Source organism: Macaca nemestrina, chromosome 7 (assembly GCF_043159975.1).
Source record: "Macaca nemestrina isolate mMacNem1 chromosome 7, mMacNem.hap1, whole genome shotgun sequence".
NCBI lineage: Eukaryota > Metazoa > Chordata > Mammalia > Primates > Cercopithecidae > Macaca > Macaca nemestrina.
Genome location: NC_092131.1, coordinates 48,596,232 through 48,622,900, shown reverse-complemented (window position 1 = coordinate 48,622,900; position 26,669 = coordinate 48,596,232). Strand labels below are relative to the sequence as shown.

Here is a 26,669-nt window from a genome sequence, read left to right as displayed (position 1 = left end):
CTCCATATTTACCCTGTAACAGTCAGGGTTTAGTCAGGAGATGGAATCACGCCAGTTACATTAACTGAGATAAATTAATACGAAGAATTGTTAACTAGGTATAAACTTGTTAACTAAGTAACCCAAAGAGTGAAAAGCAAACTCTAAGATATGGCAAAAGTAGCATCTGCAGGAAGGAACTCCACCTCTAGGGCTGAAAGGACAAAGGAAGAAGCTGGCATTACTCAAACTAGAATGTAGAAAACAGACTGTCTAGGGTGGGACCCAGACGTTGGAAGAGGGCCGTAGTTTGTCACTGCTAGTGTCTCTAAGCAGGGGTAAGAGGAAGCTGGTTTTGCAAGTGTTAGAAAAACTATACACTGGCCCCAACAGCTGTTATTAGAATGATCTGCAACTGCTGGAGGGAAGCAGTGAGGTTGTGGGGAGAATCACACCCCATCTTCCCTCCAGCCCTGCAGCTTCCCTCTATTGGCACAGCCTAAGAAAAAGCGAAATGGTCAAGCAGAAATGTGGTTTGCAGAGTCCCAGCTCTAGCATCAGAAAGCATGTATGGAGAGTACATTTGGAGGAAAAGATAAAAATGGGCACAACTCCATAGCCTCAAATACCACTGGAAGGGGCTGGGCACGGTGGCTCATGCCTTTAATCCCAGCACTCTGGGAGGCCGAGGTCAGGAGTTTGAGACCAGCTTGGCCAACATGGTGAAACCCCATCTCTACTAAAAATACAAGTATTAGCTGGATGTGTAATCCCAGCTACTCAGGAGGCTAAGGTAGGAGAATCACTGGAACCCGGGAGGTGGATGTTGCATTGAACCGAGATCGTGCCATTTCACTCCAGCCTGGGCAACAGAGGGAGACTCTGTCTCAAAAATAAATACATACATACATACATACATACACACACTGGAGGATTCAACAACCTGTTTCCCTAGCCCAAGTTTCTCTCTTGAATCCCAGGTTTTTTAAACCAATCCCCTGTTGGAATATTTCTTTGCATGCCCTATGGTTACTTCAGACTCAGTATGTTCTAAATTGATCTCACTACCTTTCTCCTTCCCAGCCTGTCCTCTTCTTCCACCCTGCTCTGTCCATATGAATGAGTACCACCATTATGTCTATATGAAATGCATAAATGTTATTTCATCAGTACACCTCTGGCCCTTTGCGTTCACATTGAATCAATCATTAGAGCCCTTGCACTTCCCTTAATATCTCTCAAATCAGTTCCCTCCTCTTCAGTCCCATTGCTACTCTCTTAATCTCTACCCTTGTCATTTCCTACCAGATTAAAACATTGTCTACTAACTGGTCTTGCTGTCTCACATTTAACTCTGTTGCCATGTCCTAGGCTCTAATTTCCCGACAATGATCTCCTATACATGCAGAATGATCTTTCTTAAATGCAAATCTTGTAACCCTGCTCTCTGCCTAAAATCCTTTACTGGCTTCTCTTAGTCTTCAAAACTCCTTTCTCTTTGGTATGACTTAGAAAGTTGTCCAGCCTTGGCACTACCAGAAAGGTTCCAAGATGGCTGAATAGGAACAGCTCCGGTCTGAAGCTCCCAGTGTGAGTGACGTAGAAGAGGGGTGGTTTCTGCATTTCCAACTGAGGTACCAGGTTCATCTCACTGGGTCTTGTCAGACAGTGGGTGCAGCCCACGGAGCAGGGTGGGGCATCATCTCACCTGGGAAGTGCAAGGGGTCAGGGAATTCCCTTTCCTAGCAACGGGAAGCCCTGACAGATGGTACCTGGAAATTCGGGACACTCCCACCCTAATACTGTGCTTTTCCAACGGCCTTAGCAAACGGCACACCAGAAGATTATATCCCGCGCCTGGCTGAGAGGGTCCCACGTCCACTGAGCCTCACTCACTGCTAGCACAGCAGTCTGAGATTGAACTACAAGGCAGCAGTGAGGCTGGGGGAGGGGCGTGTGCCATTGCTGAGGCTTGAGTAGGTAAACAAAGCGGCCAGGAAGCTCGAACTGGGTGGAGCCCACCGCAGCTCAAAGAGGCCTGCCTGCCTCTGTAGACTCCACCTCTGGGAGCAGGGCATAGCTGAACAAAAGGCAGCAGAAACTTCTGCAGACTTAAACGTCCCTGTCTGATAGCTTTGAAGAGAGTAATGGTTCTCCCAGCACGGAGTCTGAGATCTGAGAACGGACAGACTGCCTCCTCAAGTGGGTACCTGACCTCTGAGTAGCCTAACGGGGAGACACCTCCCAGTAGGGGCCAACTGACACCCCATACATCTGGGTGCCCCTCTGAGACAAAGCTTCCAGAGGAAGGATCAGGCAGCAACATCTGCCATTCTGCAATATTTGCTGTTCTGCAGCCTCCACTGGTGATACCCAGGCAAACAGGGTCTGGAGTGGACCTCCAGCAAACTCCATCAGACCTGCAGCTTAGGGTCCTGACTGTTAGAAGGAAAACTAACAAACAGAAAGGACATCCACACCAAAACCCCATCTGCACATCACCATCATCAAAGACCAAAAGTAGATAAAACCACAAAGATGGGGAGAAACCAGAGCAGAAAAGCTGAAAATTCTAAAAAGCAGAGTGCCTCTTCTCTTCCAAAGGAATGCAGCTCCTTGCCAGCAACAGGAACAAAGCTGGACGGAGAATGACTTTGACAAGTTGAGAGAAGAAGGCTTCAGATGATCAGTAATAACAAATTGCTCTGAACTAAAGGAGGATGTTTGAACCCATTGCAAAGAAGCTAAAAACCTTGAAAACAGATTAGACAAATGGTTAACTAAAATAAACAGTGTAGAGAAGTCCTTAAATGACCTAATGGAGCTGAAAACCATGGCACAAGAACTACACGACGCATGCACAAGCTTCAGTAGCCGATTTGATCATATGGAAGAAAGGGTATCAGTGATTGAAGATCAAATGAATGAAATGAAGCAAGAAGATAAGTTTAGAGAAAAAAGAGTAAAAAGAAACAAAGCCTCCAAGAAATATGGGACTATGTGAAAAGACCAAATCTATGTCTGATTGGTGTACCTGAAAGTGATGGGGAGAATGGAACCAAGTTAGAAAACACTCTTCAGGATATTATCCAGGAGAACTGCCCCAACCTAGCGAGGCAGGTCAACATTCAAGTTCAAGAAACAGAGAGAAGACCACATAGATACTCCTCGAGAAGAGCAGCTCCAAGACACATAATTGTCAGATTAACCAAAGTTGAAATGAAGCAAAAAATGTTAAGGGCAGCCAGAGAGAAAGGTCAGGTTAGCCACAAAGGGAAGCCCATTAAACTAACAGTGGATCTCTCAGCAGAAACTCTCCAAGCCAGAAGAGAGTGGGGGCCAATATTCAACATTCTTAAAGAAAAGAATTTTCAACCCAGAGTTTCATATCCAGCCAAACTAAGCTTCATAAGTGAAGGAGACATAAAATCCTTTACAGACAAAAAAATGCTGAGAGATTTTGTCACCACCATGCCTGCCTTAAAGAGCTCCTGAAGGAAGCACTAAACATGGAAAGGAACAACCGGTACCAGCCACTGCAAAAATAGGTCAAATTGTAAAGACCAACAATGCTAGGAAGAAACTGCATCAATTAACGAGCAAAATAATCAGCTAATATCATAATGAGAGGATCAAATTCGCACATAACAATATTAACCTTAAATGTAAATGGGCTAAATATTCCAATAAAAAGACACGGACTGGCAAATTGGATAAAGAGTCAAGACCCATCAGTGTGCTGTATTCAGGAGACCCATCTCACATGCAGAGACACACATAGGCTCAAAATAAAGGGATGGAGGAAGATCTACCAAGCAAATGGAAAACAAAACGAAACAAAAAAGCAGGGGTTGCAATCCTAGTCTCTGATAAAACAGACCTTAAACCAACAAAGATCAAAAGAGACAAAGAAGGCCATTACATAATGGTAAAGGGATCAATTCATCAGGAAGAGCTAACTATCCTAAATATATACGCACCCAATACAGGAGCACCCAGATTCATAAAGCAAGTCTTTAGAGACCTACAAAGAGACTGAGACTCCCACACAATAATAATGGGAGACTTTAACACCCCACTGCCAACATTAGACAGAACAATGAGACAGAAAGTTAACAAGGATATCCAGGAATTGAACTCAGCTCTGCACCAAGTGGACCTAATAGACATCTACAGAACTCTCCACTCCAAATCAACAGAATATACGTTCTTCTCAGCACCACATCACACTTACTCCAAAATTGACCATATAGTTGCAAGTAAAGCACTTCTCAGCTAATGTAAAAGAACAGAAATTATAACAAACTGTCTCTCAGATCACAGTGCAATCAAACTAGAACTCAACTACGAAACTCACTCAAAAGTACTCAGCTACATGGAAACTGAACAACCTTCTCCTAAGTGACTACTGGGTAAATAACGAAATGAAGACACAATAAAGAGGTTCTTTGAAAGCAATGAGAACAAAGATACAACATACCAGAATCTTTGGGACACATTTAAAGCAGTGTGTTCAGGGAAATTTATAGCACTAAATGCCCACAGGAGAAAGCAGGAAAGATCTAAAATTGACACCCTAACATCACAACTACAAAAGCAAGAGCAAACACATTAAAAAGCTAACAGAAGGCAAGAAATAACTAAGGTCAGAGCAGAACTGAATGAGATAGAGACAAAAATAAACCCTTCAAAAAATCAATGAATCCAGGAGCTGGTTTTTTTTGAAAGATCAACAAAATTGATAGACCGCTAGCAAGATTAATAAAGAAGAAAAGAGAGAAGACTCAAACAGATGCAATAAAAAATGATAAAGGGGATACCACAACTGATCCCACAGAAATACAAACTACCATCAGAGAATACTATAAATATCTCTATGCAAATAAACTAGAGAATCTAGAAGAAATGGATAAATTCCTGGAAACATACACCCTCCCAAGACTAAACCAGGAAGAAGTTGAATCCCTGAATAGATGAATAACAGGTTCTGAAATTGAGGCAATAATGAATAGCCTACCAACCAAGAAAAGTCCAAGACCAGATGGATTCCCAGTCGAATTCTACCAGAGGTACAAAGAGGAGCTGGTACCATTCCTTCTGAAACTATTCCTATCAATAGAAGAAGAGGGAATCCTTCCTAACTCATTTTATGAGGCCAGCATCATTCTGATACCAAAGCCTGGCAGAGATACAACAAGAAAAGATAGTATCTGTGATGAACATCAATGCAAAAATCCTCAATAAAATACTGGCAAACTGAATCCAGCAGCACATCAAAAAGCTTATCCACCACGATCAAGTTGGCTTCATCCCTGGGATGCAAGGCTGGTTCAACATATGCAAATCAATAAACGTAATCCATCACATAAACTGAACCAACAAAAAACCCACATTATTATCTCAATAGATGCAGAAAAGGCCTTTGACAAAATTCAACAGCCCTTCATGCTAAAAACTCTCAATAAATTCGGTAGTGATGGAATGTATCTCAAAATAATAAGAGCTATTTATGACAAACCCACAGCCAATATCATACTGAATGGGCAAAAACTGGAAGCATTCCCTTTGAAAACCGGCACAAGACAGGGATGCTCTGTCTCATCACTCCTATTCAACATAGTGTTGGAAGTTCTGGCCAGGTCAATCAGGCAAGAGAAAGAAATAAAGTGTATTCAATTAGGAAAGGAGGAAGTCAAATTGCCCCTGTTTGCAGATGACATGATTGTATATTAGAAAATCCCATCGTCTCAGCTCAAAATCTCCTTAAGCTGTTAAGCAACTTCAGCACAGTCTCAGGATACAAAATCAATGTGCGAAAATCACAAGCATTCCTATACACCAATAACAGACAAACAGAGAGCCAAATTGTGAGTGAACTCCCATTCACAATTGCTTCCAAGAGAATAAAATACCTAGGAATCCAACTTACAAGGGATGTGAAGGACCTCTTCAAGGAGAACTACAAACCACTGCTCAATGAAATAAAAGGACACAAATTGAAGAACATTTCATGCTCATGGATAGGAAGAATCAATACTGTGAAAATGCCCATACTGCCCAAAGTAATTTATAGATTCAATGCCATCCCCATCAAGCTACCAATGACATTCTTCACAGAATTGGAAAAAAAATACTTTAAAGTTCATATGGCATCAAAAAAGACCCTGCATTGCCAAGACAATCCTAAGCAAAAAGAACAAAGCTGGAGGCATCACGCTACCTGAATTCAAACTATACTACAAGGCTACAGTCACCAAAACAGCATGGTACTGGTACCAAAACAGAGATATAGACCAATGGAACAGAACAGAGCCCTCAGAAATAATACCACTCATCTACAACCATCTGATCTTTGACAAACCTGACAAAAATAAGAAATGAGGAAAGGATTCCTTATTTAATAAATGGTGCTGGGAAAACTGACTAGCCACGTGTAGAAAGCTGAATCTGGATCCCTTCCTTACACCTTATACAAAAATCAATTCAAGATGGATTAAAGACTTAAATGTTAGACTAAAACCATAAAAATCCTAGAAGAAAACCTAGGCAACACCATTCAGGACATAGGCATGGGCAAGGGCTTCATGACTAAAACACCAAAAGCAATGGCAACAAAAGCCAAAATTGATAAATGGGATCTAACTAAACTAAAAAGCTTCTGCACAGCAAAAGAAACTACCATCAGAGTGAACAGGCAACCTACAGAATAGGAGAAAATTTTTACAATCTACTCATCTGACAGAGGGCTAATATCCAGAATCTACAAAGAACTTAAACAAATTTACAAGAAAAAACCAAACAACCCCATCAAAAAGTGGGCAAAGGATATGAACAGACACTTCTCAAAAGAAGACATTTATGCAGCCAATAGACACACAAAAAAATGCTTATCATCACTGGCCATCAGAGAAATGCAAATCAAAACCACAATGAGATACCATCTCACACCAGTTAGAATGGCGATCATTAAAAAGTCAGGAAACAACAGGTGCTGGAGAGGATATGGAGAAATAGGAACACTTTTACACTGTTGGTGGGACTGTAAACTAGTTGAATTATTGTGGAAGACAGTGTGGCAATTCCTCAAGGATCTAGAACTAGAAATACCATTTGACCCAGCCATCCCATTACTGGGCATATACCCAAAGGATTATAAATCATGCTGCCATAAAGGCACATGCACACGTATGTTTATTGCAGCACTATTCACAATAGCAAAGACTTCGAACCAACCCAAATGTCCATCAATGATAGACTGGGTGAGGAAAATGTGGCACATATACACCATGGAATACTAAGCAGCCATAAAAAAGGATGAGTTCATGTCCTTTGTAGGGACATGGATGAAGCTAGAATCCATCATTCTGAGCAAACTATTGCAAGGACAGAAAACTGAACACCACATGCTCTCACTCACAGGTGGAAATTGAACAATGAGAACACTTGGACACAGCGTGGGGAGCATCACACACCGGGGCCTGTTGAGGGGTGGGCAAGATGGGGAGGGATAACATTAGGAGATATACCTAATGTAAATGACAAGTTAATGGGTGCAGCACACCAACATGGCACAGGTATACATATGTAACAAACCTGCACGTTGTGCACATGTACCCTAAAACTTAAAGTATAATAATAAATAAATAAATAAAAAGAAAGTTGTCCAACATTAATTCTAGCCTCTACTTCTGTCCCCACTCCCTTTCCTCATTTCAACCCACGTTCAATCACCTGAGCATACCACACTGCCTAGCTTTCTTCAGCCTTGCCGTGTTCTTCATGGCCTCTGCATATTTGTACATCCCATTGTGTTTTCTGGCTTGATCTTCCTGTTTCTCACTTTCGACCCTTCTTCCCCTTTCTAACTTTTTTCCACCCTTCAAGACTGAACACAAGTTTTAAATCCTAGGAGAATTTTCTCTGTCTCAGCCCTCATGCCCACACCCAGTCTGTCAGGGTGTCTCCCTTGAGCCCCCACACCCCTTCATGTTGGGCTTCTTGGGGCTATTCCTGAGTGGTTAGGAGTGAGAGTTCTGACGTCAGACTCTGTGTTCAATTTCCAGCACTTCATCTTGCTGTCTGTGTGACCTTGGGAAAGTTATTTAGCCATGCCACCCTCAATCCCTGCATATGTAAACCAGGGCTTATAAGAATACCTTCTGATAGGTGGTTATGAAGATTAAATGAGATACATACAAAAGCCCAATTCTAGTTTTTAATCATTCTTTTCAAAGTGTCTCACATAATTATCTGGCTACTGGTACATGTAGATTATTAAAACCAGGGCACAAATTGATAGTGTACTGCTTTAGAACAGCACTACTCTTCTGCTAAAACCCTCAGCCACATTTATTTTAGAAGGGCCAGGACCAGATGGATACTATCATTGACTTGAGTCTATAATTATTTGGGGATGGGCTCAAGTCTTGCATTTTTTTTAGGTACTAGGGTCTTCCACTCTCCTTAGGAAAAAGAGCAAATGCTTTGCCAGCCCTAATATCTTCTGACTGGTGTTAAAGTGCATTTAGTGGGAATGTCATTAACATTTTCGTGGGAAAGATGAAATTGGCCGGCACCCTGTTTCTCCCTTCCAGTTTTGCTGTGGTCCTGGCTGTGTCTAGAGAGGGAAATCCAGGCCGGGCGCGGTGGCTCAAGCCTGTAATCCCAGCACTTTGGGAGGCCGAGATGGGCGGATCACGAGGTCAGGAGTTCGAGACCATCCTGGCTAACACGGTGAAACCCCGTCTCTACTAAAAAATACAAAAAACTAGCCAGGCGAGGTGGCGGGCGCCTGTAGTCCTGGCTACTCGGGAGGCTGAGGCAGGAGAATGGCGTAAAAACCCGGGAGGCAGAGCTTGCAGTGAGCTGAGATCCGGCCACTGCACTCCAGCCTGGGCGACACAGCGAGCCTCCGTCTCAAAAAAAAAAAAAAAAAAGAGAGGGAAATCCAATGAAGCGTGAGGTCAGGCAGCCCAAACTCTTCCCCAGGGTACACTCAGCCAGCAGCCTCAGTCCTACCTTGAGGCAAACACTCCTTCTAAACATTTATTTATGCTTTTGAACCCAAGGTCCAATGGGACCATAAAACATACGATTCCAAAAGAGATTACCCCCCACTGATTTCTTCTACCACACACAGAGAAAAGGAAAACCATGTACAAGCCAATAGCTGGGAACTTCTCCAGAGAGCTTCTGACCACCATGTATGAAACCCTTAAATATAGCTGTGGGGAGAGCAATGCCCGGGGAAGGCACATGGACAGAATGAAGGTGCAGGCATGTATTTTGTTTTAATTTTCTTTTCAGCAGACCTATCCTTGAGTTTTCACAGATTTCCCAGCTGAAGAATCAGGACGGATGATAACATATGAGAAAAATGTTCCACTGTGGCCAGTCTGTGTTCCTCCAGAGAGTCACTTATATGCACGTGGACGGGCAGCCGGGAGCCCTGGTTGGCCCGTGAAGCAGCTGGGGAGGTCAGGTTGCTCCCTGGGAGCTGGGATGGACTGACCTCTGGCTTTTGGTTCTCTGGCTTTGGTCCCACAGCAGACTGTCACCTCAGATGGCCTCACTGAGGCAGAATGAGTTACTGGTAAGTTAGCAACAGTCGAGCTATATACTGTCTTCCTGTGTCCCCCTCTGAGAGCACTGAGACTCTGACACTCCTACTGCTGGGCTGCGAAAATGACTAAGAAAAATGTAGTAGGAATAGCTTTTTAAAGAGTATGACAAGTTTTTTAGCCTTGCTCAAAACATACCTCTCCTTAAGGAAAAAAAGCAAGAGGGCCTGAGCATGGGCGTGGGGGTGGGAGGGAGCCAAAATACTAATGTCTCTAGGGGAAGTTGCCTTCAAAGGCATACACGACTGCAGGGTGACTCGTGTTCCCTGGAAATGGTTTATGTTCTAATACTGAATCTATAGAATCATAAAACCAGACTGTATGCAAGTATTTTGCACGTGTTCATCATTGTTACATGTCACAAGTATATTACTTTTATAACTAAAGTCTTATAACCAAGTTGTGTCTACTTTTTATTCTTCCACAATGCAGCTCCCCCTGCCTGACATGTAGAAGGATAATCAGTGTGCTGGTCCTGCATGAAAGGAAGCTATCACAAACTATTAATGAGAGATGTTTGAGCCATTTTAAAATTGGTGAGAGATACAATTTTCATTTTTTAAAATTAGAGTCAGCTTGTAGTTATTTGCTATAAAGAAATAAAGTAAGAAAAACAGATAAGCTTAAATAGTTGGTTTTTGAACATGTTTTATATAAATATATTTGAGTGTATTTATTCCTACTTCTGAATATAGTTTTCATCTAGGATTTTGGGAAGCCAAGTCATTTCCTACAAACTAGATGAAGTACATTGACTTCATATCTTTAAAAAAAACCCAAAAAACAAAACAAAACAAAGAACACTCTGTTTAAATAAAATTGCTCAGAAGTACAATATATCAAATGGGTATAAACGGAGCAGCTTTGGTGGAAGCAGAGATTACAGGCCTTGGGTCAAGCCCTCTTGGCTGTCATGTCCACCTCATAGTGACACCAAAGGTGCTCTGGAGACAGCAGTTTACATAAGAAAATGAGCACACACAAAGATGTTCACCATCATTAGCCACTAGGGAAATTCAAATGAAAACGACAATGAGGTATCACTGCATACCTATGAGAATAGCTAAAATAAAAAAGGGTGATAATACAAATACTGCCAAAGATAGGGATAAACCATGTCACTCATGCACTACTGGTGGGAATGTAAAATGGTATAGCCACTCTGGAAAACAGTTTGGCAGTTTCTAAAAAAACTAAACACATAACTATGCAACCAAACAATTGCACTCCTGGGCATTAATCCCAGAGAAGTGATAACTTATGTTCACACAAAAACCTGTACACTAGTGTTCATATGAGCTCTATTTGTAATAACTCCCAAATGAAAACAACCTAGATGTCTTTCTACAGATAAATAAGTTAAACTGTGGTACATCTATATGATAGAATACTACTCAGCAATACAAAGAAGCCAATCATTAACACATCAAACCTGGGTGAATCTCCAGATGATTATGTGAATAAAGCTGATACCAAAATGTTGCGTACTGTATGATTCCATTTATAGACATTCTTAAAATGACAAAATTATAGAAATGAACATAAGATTCACGTTTTCTAGGGGTTAAGAATGTGGGAGGGAAGTGGAAATGGCTTTAAAGGGCATGAAGGACTGTGTGGGTGATGAAATGACCTGTATTTTGTCTGTATCTACATCAATATTCTAGATGTAATAGTGTACACAGTTTTGCAAGACGTTGCTATTGGGAAAACTGGGTTAAAAGTACATGGGATCAGCCAGGTGTAGTGGCTCACACCTGTAATCCCAGCACTTTCGGAGGCCGAGGCAGGCGGATCACGAGGTCAGGAGATCGACACCATCCTGGCTAACACGGTGAAACCCCATCTCTACTAAAAATACAAAAAATTAGCTGGGCGTGGTGGCAGGCACCTGTAGTCCCAGCTACTCAGGGGGCTGAGGCAGGAGAATGGCGTGAACCTGGGAGGTGGAGCTTGCAGTGAGCCAAGATCACGCCACTACACTCCAGGCTGGGTGACAGAGCAAGACTCCATCTCAAAATAAATAAATAAAATATAATAAAATAAAAGTACTTGGGATCTCTGTATTGTTTCTTACAACTGCATGGGAATCAAAAACTTTTTCAGAATAAAAAATCTATAATAATATTTTAATCATAAAAAGATGGTCTCTCTAAATCCTATGTTCAGCTATAACTTGGATGTCACTTGTTTCACCCTGTCCAGACTGATTCATGCATCACTCTAGATAAGGCAGTGTGCCCTTCAGACAAATGTCAGGTTCCAGGTGAAGTTCAGCTTCCCTCCTTCTAATCCAGTAAAAAGCACTTACTTGAGTTAATATCATGAATCAATGAAGTATTCAGTGCTGGAAATGAACCTACTATTTTTTGTTTTGTTTTGTTTTAAGTTCATACCTCCTCTGAACTAGATAGGTATTTAAGTGATAAATCAGAGAAAGCAAGAAAGAGATAATATCAATGAGAGATGATTGGTTGGTTGGATCATGGCATGTACCTACCTCACTTCAAAAAGTGATTTAGGATATGTTATTCTAAAAATATGTGTTCTATATTGTGGTAGGCTGAGTGGTAGTCCTCCAAAGAGGTCCATGTCCTAATCCTCAGAACATGTGACTATGTCATCTTGCATGGTAAAAGGAACTTTGCAGATGTGACTAAGTTAAGAATCTTGAGATGAGAGATTAGCCTGTATTATGCAGGTGGGCCTGATGTAATTGCAAGGGTCCTTACAAAAAGGAGGAGGGAGTTCAGAGAGAGAAGACAATTTGTTAAGGAAAGCAGAAATTGGAATGATATGGCCATAGCCAAGGAAACTGGCAGCCACTGGAAGCTGGGAGAGGCAAGGAATATTCCCTCTGAAGCCTTCAGAAGGAATCAGCCCTGCTGACACCTTGATTTTAGCCCTATAAGATTCATTTCTGATTTCTGACCTCCAAAGTTTAAGAGAAGAATAAATGTGTTTTCTTAAATCACTAAGTTTGTGGTAATTTGTTACAATAGCAACAAGAAATTAGTTGAAGTAGAAGAAAATAAAGAGGGGAAAATATGATGAAGCAATAGCTTACTCTTTCTTGTGTTTAATTTTATTGAAATACTAATTTGAAAGCAAGATTTACTTCTTATAAACTCTATGTAGACTGTGCACTTGAAAGCTTACCAAACAAAACAAAAACAAAAACAAAAAAATCAGTCAACTCCCATAGCAAGACATTGTATAATCTCTAATAATTAACTTTTTTGTACTCTGCCAGTAAAAAAGCTCATATTAGAAATTATTTTGAGGTCAGGCGCAGTGACTCACACCTGTAATCCCAGCACTTTGGGAGGCCAACATGCACAGATCACTTGAAGCCAGGAGTTCAAGAACAGCCTGACCCAATTGCTAATAAAAATATGAAAATTAGCCAGGCACGGTGGCCTGTAGCTACTCAAGAGGTTGAGGCAGGAGGATCCTTTGAACATGGGAGGCAGAGGCTGCAGTAAGCCGAGATCACGCTACTGTACTCCAGGCTAGGCGACAGTCTCGACTCTGTCCCCCCCACAAAAAAAAAAAGAAATTTAAAAAAAATTTATTAAGCATGTCTATCGTTTGTCATAGTCTCACTAAGATTTAAGCTCAATATTATCTCTTTATTTCAGTTTTAGAAAACCAAGAGTCAAGTAAATTACAATAAATTATTTAGAGTGAAGATCACGCCACTGCACTCCAGCCTGGTGGCAGAGTAAGACTTCATTTTAGAAAAAAATAAGAAGATGGCCGAATAGGAACAGCTCCAGCCTCCAGCTCCCAGCGTGACCGACACAGAAGACGGGTGATTTCTGCATTTTCAACTGAGGTACTGGGTTCATCTCACTGGGGCATGTTGGACAGTTGGTGCTGGTCTGCGGGTGCAGCCTGACCAGCAAGAGCTGAAGCAGGGCGAGGCATCGCCTCACCTGGGAAGTGCGAGGGGGAAGGGAATTCCTTTTCCTAGCCAAGGGAAACTGAGACACACAACACCTGGAAAATCGGGTAACTCCCACCCTAATACTGTGCTTTACCAAGGGTCTTAAAAATGGCACACCAGGAGATTATATCCCACACCTGGCCCAGAGGGTCCCATGCCCACAGAGCCTCCCTCATTGCTAGCACAGCAGTCTGATATCTGACTGCAAGGCGGCAGTGAGGCTGGGGGAGGGGCACCCACCATTGCTGAGGCTTATGTAGGTAAACAAAGCCACTGGGAAGCTCGAATTGGGTGGAGTCCACCACAGCTCAAGAAGACCAGCCTGCCTCTGTAGATTGCTCCTCTGGGGACAGGGCATAGCTAAACAAAAAGCAGCAGAAACCTCGGCAGAGGTAAATGCCCCTGTCTGACAGCTTTGAAGAGAGCAGTAGATCTCCCAGCACAGAGGTTGAGATCTGAGAATGGACAGACTGCCTGCTCAAGTGGGTCCCTGACCCCTGAGTAGCCTAACTGGGAGACATCCCCCATTAGGTGCAGACCGACACCTCACACCTTACATGGTGGGCTACATCCCTGAGACGAAGCTTCCAGAGCAAGAATCAGACGGTAACACTCGCTGTTCAACAATATTCTATTTTCTGCAGGCTCCGCTGCTGACACCCAGGCAAACAGGGTCTGGAGTGGACCTCAAGCAAACTCCAACAGACCTACAGCTGAGGGTCCTGACTGTTAGAAGGAAAACTAACAAACAGAAAAGACACCCACACCAAAACCCCATCAGTACGTCACCATCATCAAAGACCAAAGGCAGATAAAACCACACAGATGGGGAAAAAGCAGTGCAGAAAAGCTGGAAATTCAAAAAATCAGAGTGCATCTCCCCCTCCAAAGGAACACAGCTCATCGCCAGCAATGCAACAAAGCTGTACAGAGAATGACTTTGATGAGTTGAGACAAGAAGGCTTCAGTCAATCAAACTTCTCAGAGCTAAAGGAGGAACTATGCAACCAGCGCAAAGACATTAAAAACCTTGAAAAAAGAATGGATGAATGGATAACTAGAATAATCAATGCAGAGAAGACCTTAAAAGAACTGATAGAGATGAAAACCATAACACGAGAACTACGTGACAAATGCACAAACTTCAGTAACCTACTCGATCAACTGGAAGAAAGAGTATCAGCAATTGAAGATCAAATGAATGAAATGAAGTGAGAAGAGAAGTGTAGAGAAAAAAAGAGTAAAAAGAAATGAACAAAGCCTTCAAGAAATATGGGATTATGTGAAAAGACCAAATCTATGTTTGATTGGTGTGCCTGAAAGTGACGGGGAAAATGGAACCAAGTTGGAAAACACTCTGCAGGATATCATCCAGGAGAACTTCCCCAACCTAGTAAGGCAGGCCAACATTCAAATTCAGGAAATACAGAGAACGCCACAAAGATACTCCTCGAGAAGAGCAGCTCCAAGACACATAATTGTCAGATTCACCAAAGTTGAAAAGAAGGAAAAAATGTTAAGGGCAGCCAGAGAGAAAGGTCGGGTTACACACAAAGGGAAGCCCATCAGACTAACAGCAGATCTCTCAGAAGAAACTGTCCAAGCCAGAAGAGAGTGGGGGCCAATGTTCAACATTCTTAAAGAAAAGAATTTTCAACTGAGAATTTCATATCCAGCCAAACTAACTTTCATAAGTGAAGGAGAAATAAAATCCTTTACAGCCAAGCAAATGCTTAGAGATTTTGTCACCACCAGGCCAGACCTACAAGAGATCCTGAAGGAAGCACTAAACATGGAAAGGAAAAACAGGTAGCAGCCATTGTAAAAACATGTCAAAATGTAAAGTCCATCAATGCTGGGAAGAAACTGCATCAACTAGCGAGCAAAATAACTAGCTAATATCATAATGACAGGATCGAGTTCACACATAACAATATTAACCTTAAATGTAAATGGACTAAATGCTCCAATTAAAAGACACAGACTGGTAAATTGGAAAAAGAGTCAAGACCCATCAGTTTGCTGTACTCGGGAGACCCATATCACATGCAGAGACACACATAGGCTCAAAATAAAGGGATGGAGGAAGATCTACCAAGCAAATGGCAAACAAAAAAAGCAGGGGTTGCAATCCTAGTCTCTAATAAAACAGACTTTAAACCAACAAAGATCAAAAGAGACAAAGAAGGCCATTACATAGTGGTAAAGGGATCAATTCATCAGGAAGAGCTAATTATCCTAAATATATATGCACCCAATACAGGAGCACCCAGATTCATAAAACAAGTCCTTAGAGACTTACAAAGAGACTTAGACTCCCATACAATAATAATGGGAGATTTTAACACCCCACTGTCAACATTAGACAGATCAACAAGACAGAAAGTTAACAAGGATATCCAAGAATTGAACTCAACTCTGCACCAAGTGGACCTAATAGACATCTACAGAACTCTCCACCCCAAATCAACAGAATAGACATTCTTCTCAGCAACACATTGCACTTATTCCAAAATTTACCACATAGTTGGAAGTAAAGCACTTCTCAGGAAATGTAAAAGAACAGAAACTACAACAAACTGTCTCGCAGACCACAGTGCGATCAAACTAGAACTCAGGACTAAGAAACTCAATCAAAATCGCTCAACTACATGGAGACTGAACAACCTGCTCCTGAATGACTACTGGGTACATAACAAAATGAAGGCAGCAATAAAGATGTTCTTTGAAACCAATGAGAACAAAGATACAACATACCAGAATCTCTGGGACACATTTAAAGCAATGTGTAGAGGGAAATTTATAGCACTAAATGCCCACAAGAGAAAGCAGGAAAGATCTAAAATTGACACCCTAACATTACAATTAAAAGAACTACAGAAGCAAGAGTAAAAACATTCAAAAGCTAGCAGAAGGCAAGAAATAACTAAGATCAGAGCAGAACTGAAAGAGATAGAGACACAAAAATCCCTCCAAAAATCAATGAATCCAGGAACTGGTTTTTTGAAAAGATCAACAAAATTGATAGACTGCTAGCAAGTCTAATAAAGGAGAAAAGAGAGAAGAATCAAATAAAGGCAATAAAAAATGAAAAAGGGGATATCACCACCAACCCCACAGAAAAACAATCTACCACCAGAGAATACTATAAACCCTCTACACAAATAAACTAGAAAACCTGAAAGAAATGGATAAATTCCTGGACACTTACACTCTCCCAAGACTAAACCAGGAAGAAGTTGAATCCCTGAATAGACCAATAGCAGGCTCTGAAATTGAGGCAATAATGAATAGCCTACCAACCAAGAAAAGTCCAGGACCAGACGGATTCACAGCGAAATTCTACCAGAGGTACAAGGAGGAGTTGGTACCATTCCTTCTGAAACTATTCCAATCAATAGAAAAAGAGGGAATCCTCCCTAACTCATTTTACAAGGCCAACATCATCCTGATACCAAAGCCTGACAGAGATACAACAAAAAAAGAGAATTTTAGACCAATATCCTTGATGAGCATTAATGCAAAAATCCTCAATAAAATACTGGCAAACCAAATCCAGCAGCACATCAAAAAGCTTATCCACCATGATCAAGTGGGCTTCATCCCTGGGATGCAAGGCTGGTTCAACATACGCAAATTAATAAACATAATCCAGCATATAAACAGAACCAAAGACAAAAACCACATGATTATCTCAATAGATGCAGAAAAGGCCTTTGACAAAATTCAACAGCCCTTCATGCTAAAAACTCTCAATAAATTTGGTATTGATGGAATGTATCTCAAAATAATAAGAGCTATTTATGACAAACCCACAGCCAATATCATACTGAATGGGCAAAAGCTGGAAGCATTCCCTTTGAAAGCTGGCACAAGACAGGGATGCCCTCTCTCACCACTCCTAGTCAACATAGTATTGGAAGTTCTGGCTAGGATAATCAGGCAGGAGAAAGAAATACAGGGTATTCAGTTAGGAAAAGAAGTCAAATTGCCCCTGTTTGCAGATGACATGATTGTATATTTAGAAAACCCCACTGTCTCAGCCCAAAGTCTCCTTAAGCTGATAAGCAACTTCAGCAAAGTCTCAGGATACAAAATCAACATGCAAAAATCACGAGCATTCTTATACACCAGTAACAGACAAACAGAGAGCCCAATCATGAATGAACTACCATTCACAATAGCTTCAAAGAGAATAAAATACCCAGGAATCCAACTTACAAGGGATGTAAAGGACCTCTTCAAGAACTACAAACCACCGCTCAGTGAAATAAAAGAGGACACAAACAAATGGAAGAACATACCATGCTCATGGATAGGAAGAATCAATATAGTAAAAATGGCCATATTGCCTAAGGTAATTTATAGATTCAATGCCATCCCCATCAAGCTACCAATGACTTTCTTCACAGAATTGGAAAAAACTGCTTTAAAGTTCATATGGAACCAAAAAAGACCCCACATTGCCAAGACAATCCTAAGCAAAAAGAACAAAGCTGGAGGCATCACGCTACCTGAATTCAAACAATACTATAAGGCTACAGTAACCAAAACAGCATGATACTGGTACCAAAGCAGAGATATAGACCAATGGAACAGAACAGAGCCCTCAGAAATAATACCACTCATCTACAACCAACTGATCTTTGGCAAACCTGACAAAAACAAGAAATGAGGAAAGAATTCCCTATTTAATAAATGGTGCTGGGAAAATTGGCTAGCCATAAGGAGAAAGCTAAAACTGGATCATTTCCTTACTCCTTATACGAAAATTAATTCAAGATGGATTAGAGACTTAAATGTTAGACCTAAAACCATAAAAACCCTAGAAGAAATCTAGATAATACCATTCAGGACATAGGCATGGGCAAGGACTTCATGTCTAAAACACCAAAAGCAATGGCAACAAAAGCCAAAATTGACAAATGGGATCTAACTAAACTAAAGAGCTTCTGCACAGCAAAAGAAACTACCATCAGAGTGAACAGGCAACCTACAGAATGGGAGAAAATTTTTGCAATCTACTCATCTGACAAAGGGCTAATATCCAGAACCTATAAAGAACTCAATCAAATTTACAAGAAAAAAATAAACAACCCCATCAAAAAGTGGGCAAAGGATATGAACAGACACTTCTCAAAAGAAGACATTCATACAGCCAACAGACACATGAAAAAATGCTCATCATCACTGGCCATCAGAGAAATGCAAATCAAAACCACAATGAGATACCATCTCACACCAGTTAGATTGGCAATCATTAAAAAATCAGGAAACAACAGGTGCTGGAGAGGATATGGAGAAATAGGAACACTTTTACACTGTTGGTGGGACTGTAAACTAGTTCAACCATTGTGGAAAACAGTGTGGCAATTCCTCAAGGATCTAGAACTAGAAATACCATTTGACCCAGCCATCCCATTACTGGGGATATACCCAAAGGATTATAAGTCATGCTGCTATAAAGACACATGCACACGTATGTTCATTGCAGCACTGTTCACAATAGCAAAGACTTGGAATCAACCCAAATATCCATCAGTGACAGACTGGATTAAGAAAATGCGGCACATATACACCATGGAATAGTATACAGCCATAAAAAAGGATGAGTTCGCATCCTTTGTAGGGACATGGATGCAGCTGGAAACCATCATTCTCAGCAAACTATCGCAAGAACAGAAAACCAAATACCGCATGTTCTCACTCATAGGTGGGAATCGAACAATGAGAACACTTGGATACAGGAAGGGGAACATCACACACCGGGTCCTATTGTGGGGAGGGTGGGGGAAGGGATAGCATTAGGAAATATACCTAATGTAAATGATGAGTTAATGGGGGCAGCACACCACCATGGCACATGTATACATATGTAACAAACCTGCACATTGTGCACATGTACCCTAGAACTTAAAGTATAATAACAATTTAAAAAAAAATTATTTAGAGCTTGGCATGCATTTCTCTATTCTTCTCTATTTCATATATTGAAGGCAGCTTTTTTTTTCATAACCTCTGGCATCATTCCCTTTACATTTAAATCATCACCATTCATTCATTAAATAGGTAATTATTGCTATATATAAAATATATACATATCTACACATATATACACACATATAAAAGTATACATATATGTACATACACCTGCACATACATATAATAGGAATTAAATTACTCCCCTTATTTATAGTAGACTTGTGAGAACAGTGAAGATACTGATTTTCAAAAAGGCAAATTCCAGAACATGGTATCTCTCATGCCCTAGAAAGTCTTTAGTATGTTGTTAAACAGTGGTTTGGGAGCATTTAGAAAAGATGTATGGCCGGGCGTGGGGTGGCTCAAGCCTGTAATACAGGCACTTTGGGAGGCCAAGGCGGGTGGATCACGAGGTCAGGAGATCGAGTCCATCCTGGCTAAAACGGTGAAATCCCGTCTCTTCTAAAAATACAAAAAATTAGCCAGACGTGGTGGTGGACGCCCCAGCTACTCGGGAGGCTGAGGCAAGAAAATGGCGTGAACCTGGGAGGTGGAGCTCGCAGTGAGCCAAGATCACGCCACTGCACTCCAGCCTGGGCAAAAGAGCGAGACTCCCTCTCAAAAAAAAGAAAAAGAAAAGAAAAGATGTATAATCCTGAGGAGTCAGCAACATGGTTTCCTGATGGCTTCTAGAAGGACAAATCCAGATAGAATTGGTATTCACCTAATATAAGAGCTTTGGAACCTTCTCTTGTCCACATCCCACAGGCTCCAACTGGCATAGGACTGTGTTTCAGAGAGTGCCTATTAACATATGAATGACTCAAGAAGAAACAATGTTCTTGCCGAGATTACATATGTATAGCTTAAAATATAATTACAACATGCTTTTAAAATGTGCCACACATGTTTACAAACCACAGAACATCAGAGTATCTCTCTGAGGTCATCTAACTCAGCCCTACAGAATCCTTCTATAGTATCTACTTGAATATCCCTAGGGAATGGGAACCTACACCCTCCCTGTTCAACCTATTCATTAGACAGTTAATTTATATAGAATAAAACTCTGTCTCTCTCTGACATCAACTCATCATTTATCTATAAATTAAAAAAAAAAATCCTGTCTTTTTTTTTTTTTAAGATGGAGTATCGCTCTTGTTGCCCCAGCCTGGAGTGAGTGCAATGGCCCCATCACCGCTCACTGCAACCTCTGCCTTCCAGGTTCAAGCGATTCTCCTGCCTCAGTCACCCGAGTAGCTGGGATTACAGGCATGCACCACCATGTCTGGCTAATTTTGTATTTTTTTAATAGAGACGGGGTTTCACCATGTTGGTCAGGCTGGTGGTGAACTCCCAACCTCAGGTGATCCACCCTCCTCGGCCTCCCAAAGTGTTGGGATTATGGGCGTGAGCCACCATGCCTGGCCCAATCCTGTCCTCTTTTAAGGACTTGTAGATAGCATCAGACCATTCTTGCATTGCTGTAAAGAAATACCCGAGACTCAGTAATTTATAAGAAATGAGATTTATTGGCTCACGGCTTTGCAAGCTGTCAACTGGAAGCATAGCGGCATCTGCTTCTGGGGAAACCTCAGGAAGTTTCCAGTCATGATGGAAGACAAAGCAGGAGCAGGCACATCACATGGAGAGAACAGGAGCAAGGGCTGGGGGAGGTGCCACTCACTTTTAAATCATCAGATCTCACTCACGATGGTAAAGACAGCACCAAGTCATGAGGAATCTGCCCCCATGATCCGAACACCTCCCACCAGGCCCGCTTCCAGCATTGGGGATTACAATTCAACCTGAGATTTGGACAGAGACAAATATCCAAACTATATCACAGGCCCTGCTTCCAAAAATTTTTTTTCCCCAAGTTAAACACACATTTTTTTCTTAACTTTCCTTCATAGGTCATTTTCCAGGCAGATCTAGCCATACTAATCTCCTCTGCTGCAAATTTTTCTAAACGAGTTTTATAATATATTGTTCAGACCAGGACAAATACTCCAGATGTCATCTGCCACAACAGGTTATAACAGTTATGAAGGTAATGCTCTGTATTCATCTGTGTGGCATGAGATCTCATTAGCTTCATTGAAATAATTACACCAAACTATGTTCTTTTGTATCTTTTTCCAAGTAATCATAAAAAAAGTTTTATAGAAAAAAATGTAAGGATTAAACGCTGTGATACTCTAAAAGAGATATCCTGCTACATAGATATTTAGGGTATTGTGTTGGTTCAGCCAGCTGTGACTCCACCTCACAGTTCAATAAAGAGCCAGCATTTCTCCATCCTCTTCAGAAGGCTGTGCTGGAAGACTTCCAACCAAGCTAGTCATGGTACATTATAGGTATGGCATTCCCCAGATGTAACAAATCAATAATGAGGATAATTTGGCCTGTCTTACAACTACTGAACTACTTTTTTGACTCCTAGTGATAACTTATTTTCTAATGTTCCTCCACCATCTGTTTAAAATGAGCTCTTGAATTTTTCTAGCACATGACATCATCTTATAGGATTTGACCTTTTGAAAATCTGGATGAGTAGGTGTCTCCATTTTCCTAACATCAACTACCCCCAACAGTTTTGAAGATTATATATAGCAGTTCCGAAAGCATCTCCATATTTGTTCATCACCCTGGGATAAAATTCATCTGTACTTAGGAATTTGCACTAAACTAAAAACAACCAGAATCCAAAAAGACTCCCCTGCCTGCCAATGACTTTGCTGTCACATGGTAACTGTGGCAGAAAGGGATCTACTGTCACTAGACTCTTTAAAGATACAACAGAGGCAGCGTTGGTGGTACAAAGGGCTTCACACCAAATTGTCAGGCTTCTGAGCCCAAGCCAAGCCCTCATATCCCCAGTGACCTGCACCTATACATCCAGATGGCCTGAAGCAACTGAAGATCCACAGAAGTGAAAATAGCCTTAAGTGATGACATTCCACCATTGTGATTTGTTTCTGCCCCACCCTAACTGATCAATGTACTTTGTAATCTCCTCCAACCTTAAGAAGGTTCTTTATAATTCTCCCCACCCTTGAGAATGTACTTTGTGAGATCCACCCCCTGCCCCCAAAACATTGCTCTTAACTCCACCGCCTATCCCAAAACCTATAAGAACTAATGATAACTCACCACCCTTTGCTGACTCTGTTTTCAGACTCAGCCCGCCTGCACCCAGGTGAAATAAACAGCCATGTTGCTCACACAAAGCCTGTTTGGTGGTCTCTTCACACAGACATGTGAAACACAAATGGCAGTAGACAAATCTGCTATTCTATCATCTGATTATTAAGATAATTAAGATAATTAACTTCATTGGGGTTACTACAATAGGAATTATCCTATTTCTTCATAACATGAGTTGTTTATTTTCTTATTACCATTGAAATAGAATGCCACTAAGGCAGCTACCAGCATTTGTCACAAACATGAAACTAGCTCCTAAAATTTTAGGCCTTAAATATGGAGATAAATGTAGAAGACATTGTAGTATCTCCCCAACATCAGTTTCAATCTCTCCTTTTATATAGGTTGCATTGGGTGGGGTTGACTTCACTCCCAACGCCAGGGGTGCCCCCAGGTTGCTTTGAACTCAATTTTCCACAAAGATTGATTAGGGATGGACATATGACTTAATGCTGACCATCAGAGCAGGACATTTTTTTCCATGGCTTTGAGGGGAAAAGCTATCTCCTTCCCCTGGCTGCTATTGCACCCACCTATTAATCCAGAGGAAAACCAGTTTGAAGATAAACTCTACACATGAGAGAGACCAGAATTTAAACAAAACATAACTAAACAAAAACACCACACTCACATTGAAACAGGATTCTTGATCAAAATAAATCTGAAGCTTGCATTACTATGGGACCAGCCTTTCTCAATCAAAGTTCAATAGAAGAAAGACAGAAGAACTAAGCCCTAAGATACACATTGCATGCAATAAAGTAGTTTCTGTCCTATGCAACTGGAATGGTACTAAGTATGTCCTATCCTTGGGAGAACTGAGAAAACAATCACTCAAATTACTTTTATGTTCTGTGGTTCAAATGAGGAACTCTGGTTGCAAAAGCAATTTGACTCTGCAGTTGGGTGTACTGATAAGTCATCTTTATTGTTTAAGCTAGTTTGAGTTGAGGTTACCATTTCTTACAGCTGAAAGCTTCCTAACTAGTATAATGATCAATCTCCTTTTGGAGACATGCTTCTTTCTTGCACTCCCATCTGTTGCTCCGAATGCAATTTCAACAAAATTACCAGAAAATTTGGCTCAGCAGATGCAGAATTCTGTAGGTTATCTGCTGTATTATCACTTGATTCATTTCTCAGACATGCAAAAATGCTGAACAATGATAAAAGGGTCAATCTAAAGGAAGATGTAACAATTATAAACAAATATGCAACTAACAGAAACTGAAAATGCATAAAGGAGAAACTGACAGAATGGAAGGGAGAAATAGACAATTCAACCATAATGGATTACATACCATTATCACCATTATATACCAGTTATCCTAGGAATGCAAGATTGGATTAACATCCAAAAATCAATCAACTGTATTATAAGACTCCAGGGCAAAAACCACATGACCACCTCAGCAGATGCATAAAAAGCATTTGACAATATCCAAAGCCTTCTCATGACAAAAATCATTCAGCAAACTATTAACAGGAATAGAAGAGAACTTCCACAATCAGATGAAAGGCATGTACTAAAAACCCAGAGCTAATATTTACCTGGAAAAGACAATACTTTCCCCCTAAGAACAGGAAAAAGACAAGATGTCTGCTCTCACCACTTGTATTCAACCTGAAGGTTATAGCCAGGGAAGTTAGGTAAGAAAAATGAAATATTAGGTTGGTGCAAAGGTAATTGTGGTTTTTGCCATTACTTTTTATTGGCAAAAACCACAATTATAGCCAAATAAAAGGCATCTAGGTCAGAAAGAAAAAAAGTAAAACTATTTTTATTTGCAGATGACATGATATTGTATTTGAATAAGAAATCTGCTACAAAAACTAATTAACAAGTTCAGCAAGTTTGCAGGCTAAAAAATAATACTAAAAACAGTTGTATTTCTATACATTAATGATGAAAAATCCAAAATGAAATTAAGAAAAGAATTCCATTTATGATAGCAGCACAATGAATAAAACACTTAGGAACAAATTTAACAAAAAAAAAAGTGCAAGACTTGTACTCTGAAAGCTACAAAAAAAATGTTGAATGCCATGAATGAACATCTAAACAAATGGAAAGACAGCTGTGTTCACTGACTGGAAGATTTAACATCATTAAGATGGCAATATTCTATAAATTAAACTACAGATTTAATGAAATTCCTATCAAATTCCCAACTGGCTTTCTTGCAAAAATTGACAAGCTGATTCTAAAATCCACATGGAAACGTAAGAGGCCCAGAGACAATCTTGAAAAAGAATAACAAAACTGGAAGGCTCACACTTCACAATTTCAAAGCTTACTATTACAATGCAATTGTAAACAAGACAGTGTGAAACTGACAGAAGGATAAACCCATATCCTGGAATGGAATTGAGAATCCAGAAACAAACCCTCATATTTATAATCAATTGATTTTCAGTGAGTGTCCCGAGATAATTCAATGGGGGAAAGAATAATCTTTTCAATAAATGGTACGGTGACAATTAGATATCTACGTGCAAAAGAATAAAATTAGACTCCTACCTCACACTGTCTATAAAAAATCAACTCAAAATAGACCTAAATAAAAGAGCCAAAAAAAACAAACTCTTACAAGAAAACACAGATGTGAATCTTTGAGAACTTAGGATAAGCCTATTTTGGTATGCCAATAAAAGCACAAGTAATAAAACAAACAGAAAAGATAAATTGGACTTCATAGAAATAAAAAACTTGGGGACATCAAAGATTTTATCAAGAAAGTGAGAAGACAACCCACAATATGGGAGAAAATATTTGCAATCTTGATATATGACAGGAGCTTGTATCCAGAGTATATAAAGAACACCTACAAGTCGACAATAAAATGACAACCCAATTTAGAAATGGGGAAAATGCTTATATAGACATTTCTCCAAAGAAGACATATTAAATAGAAATGGCCAACAAGCACATAAAAAGATGTTCAACATCATTATTATTAGGGAAATGCTAGTCAAAACCACACAATAAGATATCACTTCATGCCTATCAGGGTGACTAATACTAAAAACAAAACAAAGCAATAGCCATAAGAAGTATTGGCAAGGGTGTGAAGAAGCTGGAATCCTTATACATTGCATGTGGAAATGTAAAATGGTGCAGCCGCCTTGGAAAATGATTTGGCAGTTCCTCAAAATGGTCAACAGAGTGATACCATATGACCCAGCAATTTCAATCCTAGGTATATACTCAGAAGAAATGAAAACAAATGTCCACACAAAACTCATACACAATGTTCATAGCAGCACTGTTCACAATACCTAAAAAGTGGGCATGACTCAAATGTCCATTACCTAATGAATGAGTAAACAAAATGTGTTTTTATCTGAAAAACAGAATATTATTCAGGAATAAAAGGAAAGAAATACTGATATGAGCCACAGCATGAATGGACCTCAAAAACATCATGCTGAGAGAAAGAAGTCAGATGCCAAAGACCACATATTGTATGCTTAATTTATATCAAATATCCGGAATATGCCAATCTATAGAGATAGAGAGTAGTGTTTGCCAGAGACTGGAAGGAGAGGGAGATGCAGAAGAATAGCTAGTGGGTATGGGATTTCTTTTTAGATTAGGAAGTTAGATAGTGGTGAGAGTTGCACAAGTCTGTGAATATACTAAAAACCACTGAATTGTATACTTTAAAGGATAAATTGTATGGTTTGTGAATAATATCTCTGACTTGTTATAAAAAACAAACATGCTTGAACAGCTTCTACAGTTTTGTTTTATCACTTACTATCTCTCAGGCCTCGTTAGCATCAATATAGTTGTGAAATGAACTTTTAAAGACATATAATGTATAACCTCCCATTTAGAGAAATAAAATTTCAACAAAATAATGTTTAATGAATTCTGAACTTGTCATATTTAGACAAAGTTAAGTCGAACTATTGAAAGCATGAGG

General features: G+C 40.3%; 1 protein-coding gene across 1 annotated transcript in view; it reads right to left on the bottom strand.

The window, feature by feature from the left end:
• LOC105473638 (trans-L-3-hydroxyproline dehydratase) overlaps positions 1-26,669 on the bottom strand; it is a 75,096-nt gene that overhangs the window by 1,514 nt on the left and 46,913 nt on the right. The window lies entirely within an intron of this gene.